This window comes from Neophocaena asiaeorientalis, unplaced genomic scaffold (assembly GCF_003031525.2).
Source record: "Neophocaena asiaeorientalis asiaeorientalis breed wild unplaced genomic scaffold, Neophocaena_asiaeorientalis_V1.1 scaffold606, whole genome shotgun sequence".
Classification (NCBI taxonomy): Eukaryota; Metazoa; Chordata; class Mammalia; order Artiodactyla; family Phocoenidae; genus Neophocaena; species Neophocaena asiaeorientalis.
Window position 1 is genome coordinate 5,260,477 of NW_020173687.1, and position 7,671 is coordinate 5,268,147.

Consider the following 7,671-nt stretch of genomic DNA (forward strand, 5'->3'; position numbering starts at 1 on the left):
TCTTGTCAGTACTCGTTTATCTCCCACCTGGGTCACAAACCTAGTCGTGGACCTTGTTTGTGCGAGCAGAGTGTAGCAGCAGACGAGAGCCAGGCCGAAGTGTTCCCGAGGTCCTCGAACCAAACCTTGAATCTCGTTGCTGGGTGGTGCGGTCTGCCGTCGCCGTATGAGCAGCGAGGTAGAAGAAGGAAGCAGATGAGGGGGTTACTGACCTCAGCTGGCTTGAGGGCAGAGCACCCTCCCCACGCCCCCATTATGCCCCAGGATGGCAGTCCAGGCCTCAAGGCCGCCGCATTGTCCCTGGGCTCCGTGCCTAGCGGATGACAGTTACAGAAGTTCATGGTGGAGCAGCTCGTCAAGGCCAGGGCACCTCCCAAGAAAACCATGGGGTGTGTTTCTGCAGAGCTCTTGGTTTCTCTGCTAGACCCAGAGCCCTGAGGGTACACTCCTTCCACTAGGTGTTGGCTGTCATGTCCTTACCTTCGAAAAGCCTTTGCGCATCTCTCGGGAGGCCCCCTTTTTTCAGTAGAAAGTTGGTGGTGGGGGGGGGGGTGGCCCTTGGCAGTGGCTGGTTGGAGGGGGACCAGGCTGGGCTCAGAGAAGGTGGCAGAGCTTGGCTTTCTCTAAGCCTCTCATTGTTTCCCTGCTTGTCAATCATCACATTTCCTCCGGAGGAAAACTCTTTCCCCCGCCAAGCCCAGGTCTACACTGACGGACTTAGCAAAGTGCCCTAAGAGCCGTCCACGTCCCCGTGTTTTTGCCAGGAGCTGAGAGCGATACCTCCCCACGGCTAGCAAACACCGGGGCGGGGCGAGGACCGAACCCTTCCCAGTCCTTTTCTGTCTGCTCTGTGAATCGTACTTTTCAGAGAATTTTCTTTTCTACATGCAACACCAAGCTTCCAGATCCATAGAACATGCTGATGACAAAGGAGAGAAAATGTTCCGTGTTGTCTGGTTTTCCGGAAACTGCGCTTCAAATTCTGCTGTACTATAGAGCTCAGAAGGACCTGCTGCGTTCTCATTTGCCTGCCTGGTTCCATGGTGGTTGTGCTGATGGTGACGTTGCTCCCTTGGCGTTGGAACCACTCTCTTTCGCAGCCCTGTTTCCCAAATTTTGTTCAAGTTACATGTATGTAAACTCTCCGCGGCACGCTGGGTGCGGCGCCCGCGTCGCTGCTGCGTAAGACTCTGTATTTGGATGCCAATCCACAGGCCTGATGAAATCGCTTGTTGTGTATCAATAATCATTAGTGGCAATGATGACATTCTGAAAAGCTGCAATACTTATACAATAAATTTTACAATTCTTTGGAACGAGGCTCTTTCTCTTTCTTGGGCTGCATTGCTTTCCCCCTACCACCCCACCGCCCTCAGCACCAACACTTGGATGCCTTTAGTGGGAAGGAAGCAATCCCTCGGAGCTGCTGTGTGGCCTTGAGCAATTCCATCAACCTCCCTGTTTTAATTCAGGCAGAGTTCAGGGAGCCCAGTGAAAACACTTGCACGGGCAGGGGGTGCGTTGGGTGACATTGGGGTAAAAGAGTTTGCAAAATATTGCGTACTTTTCCCCCCTCTTGGGATATCATCCACCGTGGCATGATGAAAGCTCTGGTAAGGGCTGCGAGAAAGAAACTGCCTTAAATGGGGCTCTTCCAGAGACGTGGACTTGTGTGAAGGGATGTATCAAAGTTCTGCTCCCAGGGGAGACAGTGAAGGGAGCTGGGAAAAGGACAGAGGGAGGAGAAGTGCGAGGGGGACTGTTTTAGGCCAAGTCCCAGCCTCAGGCTGAGCCGCAGGGAGTCTGGGAAGCTCTGGGATGCAGATTGCACCCGGGAGAGGCAGGATCTCAGATGCTCCTGGCTCTTCCTGCCTGAGAGTGGGGCAGAGAGGAGTCCCCCAGGCCCCAGGGTGGCCCTCTGGAAACATCCCCAGATGCCAGCCCTTAGCAGCGACCCACATGGAAGCAGGGAACGGGATCCCGAGGGTCTGGGTGGGACACTCACAGTGCCCACTACAGAAATTCTTGTTTATTTCTCTAAATTGAACCATTTTTCATGTCTGGTCAAGGATTTTTTTTTTTTTTTTTCAAGTCAGCCAAAACAGAGCTGATCCCCAGGGATGAACACTGTTTGGCCTCATTCCGGGTCTTGTAATCTTCTGGGCCATAGAGCCCTGTGATTGGGGCAGAACCGGACACACGTCTGTCTGCCTTACCTGTTTCCCTCTCTGGTGAAAAGATTGCAGAGAATTGGGGAGACACCAAAAGAGCTCATTGCTCTTGGCTGGTGAGAGCAGGGACCATGGTGCTCTCTGCCCTGGCCTGGGTCCAGAACCTGAGTGCCTCTTACTGGCGGTCACTCCCCTTGCTGACCCTCAGTCACCTGGTCTGTAGAATGGGTTGACAGCAGTGCCTGTGAGGTGGTGTCTGAGTCAATAACGCCAAAGGGTGCCTGGCAGACACAAATATTAGCCACTCTCCTTAGTAACAGGCTCCCTGGGACAGTTTCCATATAACTGAATGTCCCTCGAAGATTCTGGATGAGTTTGCATGTCCTGGGCTGAGCACACAGACACCACCACCTCCCCAGGTGGTGGGGTCGGTCGGAACAGAGCTTTTCCCCGCTGGAGAGGGGAGTTGCGGTTCTAACCGAAAAGCTGACACCCCTGCCCCACTCTGAGTTTAGCTCAAGCAGAAATCGCCATATGGGTCCAGACTAACAACTGACATCGCTACGGCTGATACTTACTGAGCATCTACTAGGTTCCAAGCACAATGCCAAATTCTGAGTGAAGGTGGCATCTCCTTTCGGGAGGCCTCACTTTGCACTCACTCCCGCCACGTTTTCTGAGCCCTGCTGAGGGATGCTGGCGCATCAGACCCAACCCTGACCTCAAAGAACTCACCTTCTGGTTCTAGAGACAGACCCGCAGCCTGGGACCACAGCCCAGTATGCTGAGGGCAAGGAGAGTGTGCTGTCAGGAGCTGGGAGAGGTTTGTGAAGGCTGGATTTGGAGCTCAAGGATGTGAGGAAGGAAGACGAGGACAGCAGAGACCGAACCAGGCGCTTGCGTGAGCAGAGGCTGCGAGGGCACTCGGCAGGGCACCTGCGCAGCCTGGCAAAACCATGCCCTGGAGGGGAGGCTGAGCCCCTGGCTGGGTGGGAGTGGGGGCACGGAGAAGCCCAGCGCGGTTAGAAACACTAGGAAGATAAACATGTGACCAAGAGAAGGGCGTAAGTTTCCTTTAGAGCCGATCTGATAAGCAGGTATTTCACATCCTCTGTACGCCCGTGCCAGGGACACAGGAGGACAGGAAAGACCCCGTCCTCCCTCCGCAGCCTCCAGGCTGGTGTGTGCTGCAGGTGATGGGAAGAGCCCCTGACTGGCCTCCCGCAGGTCTGACATTGAGATGGAGTAGCGGGGGGCAGCCTTAGGTAGCTCTTTGTGAGGCCAGGACCTCAGCAGTTACCTAAAAATCAACAGGCCAACTGGTCTCCCCCATCACCCACCATCCCCATCACCCACCATCCCCATCACCCAGAGCCAGTGCCTTCTCTACTCTCCTATGACCCATGGACCAAATCCCCAGCTGTCTGGTTTTGTCAATAAAGTTTTATTGGCACAGAGCCCCAGCAGCTTAGTTACACATCATCTATGGCTGCTTTTGTGCAATAACGATAAAGTTGAGTAGTTGCGACAGAGACCAAATGGTCCACAAAGCCTAAAATATTTACTATTTGGCCCATTACAGAAAAGTTTTCTGATCTCTGCTTTAGAACCCCACATGGCTGCAAGATGGCTGCTGCAGCTCCAGGCATTACAATCAAAGATAAAAAAGAATCCCATTCTTCTTTGTATCTTTTTAAAAAAAAAAATACCTTAAAAAATAAGCTTTATTTTTAGAACACTTTTATGTTTATGGAAAAATTGAGAAAATAGTGGGCTTTCATACACCCAGTTTCACCCATTATTAACATCTTATACCAGTGTGATATGTTTGTTACAATTAATTAATCAATGTTGATATATTATCATTAACTAAAGTCTAAACTTTATTCAGATTTCCTTAGCTTTTCCCTAACATCCTTTTCCTGGTCCAGGACCCCACCCAGGACACCACATGACATTTAGTCATCACAACTCCTGAGGCTTCTCTGGGCTCTGACAGTTCCTCAGACTTTCCTTGTTTTTGATGACCTTGAGAGTTGGGAGTCCTGGTCAGGTATTTATTTTGTAGGATTATTTTGTAGGATGTCTCTGTATTGGAATCTGTCTGAGGTTTTTCTCATAGTTTAGACTGGGGTGATGGGTTTTGGGGAGGAAGAACCCAGAGGAACTCATCACATCCTATCAAGGGTCATACATTTCCAAAGATACTTAGGTCAGCACCCTTTCCCCCAACCCCTTTCCGTGAGGCAGTGACACATGTTTGTAAGACAGTTACAGTGTCTTGTCACATTCTGCCTTCCATCCAGGGATCCTCTGACCTCCTAAATGTTTTTTAATTTACATACACCAAGGTTCATCCCTTGTGTTGTAAAGTTTTGACAAATGCATAGTGTCATGTATCCACCATTACAGTATCATACACAAGAGATTCACTGTCCTGAAAAACTCCCCTGGGCTTCACCTGTTCCACCTCCCCTCCCTTCAAGGTCCTGCAAACATGGATTGTTTTACCAACCTGAGTCCTGTTTTCTTCCGGGAAACAGGCCTGGGAGGCAAGTCCTGCCCCATGGTTCTTGCTGAGAGGCCCACTGAGATCAGCAGGACACTGTCCCTTATAGTCTGTAACAGGCAGGGATGTGGTTGGGTTTTTGTTTTGTGTTTTGTTATTGTGTGTATTTTACATGCTTATCAAAGTAAAACAGCAAGTCCAAAGCAACAGCCTCCTGCCCCATCTTTTCTAAACCCACAGCCCAGTCCTTAGAGGCAACAACCGTTCTTACACCTCTTCCTTCTGAGAATGACTACTTCATCTCCAAAACAATAATCTTCTACCTCTAGCTTGCGGTTTCCCAAAGTCAAGACGTTACTTACTGACTTCCTGCTTTGACAGACAAATATTTAGCACATTGACACGCCTCCCTACTTCCCAATAAAGAATTGTTCTTACTTGGGTTCCTTTTATGATTGTCTTTATGACTTGAAGTACTGTTATCTACACCTCTGTTTTGTGTTCCTTCTATGGGGACACTGTTTCTGGACTCCCCACCTGGCAAGTTGAGGAGACTGTACCCCTTGCCTGACTGGTCTTCAGCTCACCCCCTCTTCCCAACCTCCTTTCACTTCCTTTCTCCCTGTGTTCTCTCCATTTTTACTTCCAACTTATCAAGATGAGTGACATTTCTATTCTGCCCGTAGCATAATTCAGTCCTCTGTGCTTTATCTGTGAGTTGATCCTAAAACTGAAATTCAGTAAATGCCATTTACATTGTTGTGACTATGTGGATATTGTTCATTGCATGCAAAGTCCCATTCAATATAAAGAACTGAGTTTTGATATTATTTTTTATTACACTGTGCTATGGACTGAATTGTGTCCCCCAAATTCATGTGTTGAATCTCTAACCCCCAATGTGCTGGTATTTGGAGATGGGGTCTTTGAGAGGTACTTAGGTTTAGGTGAGATCATGAGGGTGGGGCCCCCATGATGGGATTAGTGCCCTTAGAAGAAGAGATACCAGAGAACTCTCCCAAGCCCCCACCGCATGCTCTCTCTCCCTCTTTCTCTCTCTCTTTCTCTCTCTCAACCATCAGAGGACACAGTTGGAAATCAGCCATGTGTAAGTCAAGAAGAGAGTTCCCACCAGAACCCAACCAGGTTGGTATACTGATCTCAGACTTCCAGCCTCCAGAACTGTGACAAAATTAGTTTCTGTTCTTTAAGCCCCCAGCCCCCCGTCTTCTGTGGTATTTTGTTATGGCAGCCCCAGCAGACAAGATACACAGGTAATCCACATTTATTGTAGAAAATGTAGAAAATTATAGAATACAAATTATATTGTAGAAAATATAGAATACAAATCACCTATGTATTGCTAAGAGATAATCCATACTCTCTCTAGGCATTTTTCTATGTTATAGGTAATCACATATGTTTAAAAATGGAATCATCCTCTAGCTTTATAAACATCTTTCCTTAATATACTATAAACACTTTTCTTTATCCATAAATACAGTTCTATATGGCATTTTTTTCATAGCTTCAGAGAATTCTATTGTACAGATTTCCTAATTTACTTAACTAGTCCCCTTTGGTTGGACATCTAGGTTGTTTATAATTCCTTCACGTTTATAAACTATCTTGTGATGAACAGCTCAGGCATACGTCTCAGTACACAGGTGATATTATTTCATCAGGATAAAAGAAAGAAGCTCCTAATATTAATGTTTTACAGAACACAGTGGTCCAAACTGAGGGTGAAAAAGCAGAGGTCACATGCCAAGCACATGGCAAAAGGATTCTCTCCCTCTCTATCCTCCCTCAAAAATGCTTTCCATTCCTAGATGTCCACCAAGTAGCCTTGAATCAATTCATCCAGTATTTTAGTCTTCTGTCTGATAAAAGTGTATGTTCTTGTTAATTCTTTATATAATAAATGACCCAAAACAACTGAGACTGAATTCAGCAGAAGAGGTTTCTCCCAACTGTGTCAATCCCCCAGCCTGTCTGGCAACTGGTTGGGAGCTAGGCTAGATCACATGCCCTCCAGGTCCAGATGTGCACACCATGATGTTAGGAAGGTGTCTGTCTCCATCAAACTGCCACCCCTACCGATTTCCCTTTCAAGTAGATCCTCCTCTCCCACCACCTTTTCTCCAGGTTCATTTCCTGACAGCTCTAAGTCAAGTGGGAAGAAATTAGCTCTCAATCTTCTATCACGAGTCCCAGAATAGAATCCCATTGGCTGGCTCAGGTTATGTGCCCATCCCTGAGCCAATCACTACAGCCAAAAGAAGAGAGTGCTCTGGTTGGCCTGGTTTGAGTCTCATGCCCTGCTCTGGACCTAGAGGTGGGGTCAGCTTCCTCCCATCCATGTGGATTGAGAAGGGGGTGAGGTGGCTCACCAAAGGAAAATTGGAGTGATTGTGCCAGAAGAAGGGGGCTGGGTGCTGGACAGCCAAAAACAGCAGGTGCCATAACACTGGACAAGTAAAGGCCTTAATAATGAAAACAGAAAGCTTTCTATAAACACAGCAACACTTTTGCCATGTGTAGTCTGCACTGCCTCCTTTGCACCGAGCTGGGGAAGAGGCCGTGGTGCCTGAACCAGCCCTGCCATTTTGACTACTTCAAGTTGGTTTAAAGTTGATATTTGTTGAAATTATTTCAGCATGTGTGTCTGGCTTCCTGTCTCAGTCGCGGGCATAGATGGAACGTTCAGAGTGAGGAAGGATGTGTGAGCCAAACGGGGGAGACAGAACACACAGGAAGTCTGTGCCAAACCAGCATCGCATTTTCTTTAACACGTCGTACAGTTGCCTCGAAGTAAAAGAACTGTTTCTAAAAATAAAACCAAATATTATAAAAGCTTCACAATGAAATGATTTGGAATAAATGATGGGCTTAAATGTGCAAATAAAAGTTTAAAATAAATATCCACCCATGCATGTGTGTGTGTGAGTATGTGTGTGTTCACGCCCATGTGTGTGGGCTGGCATGATC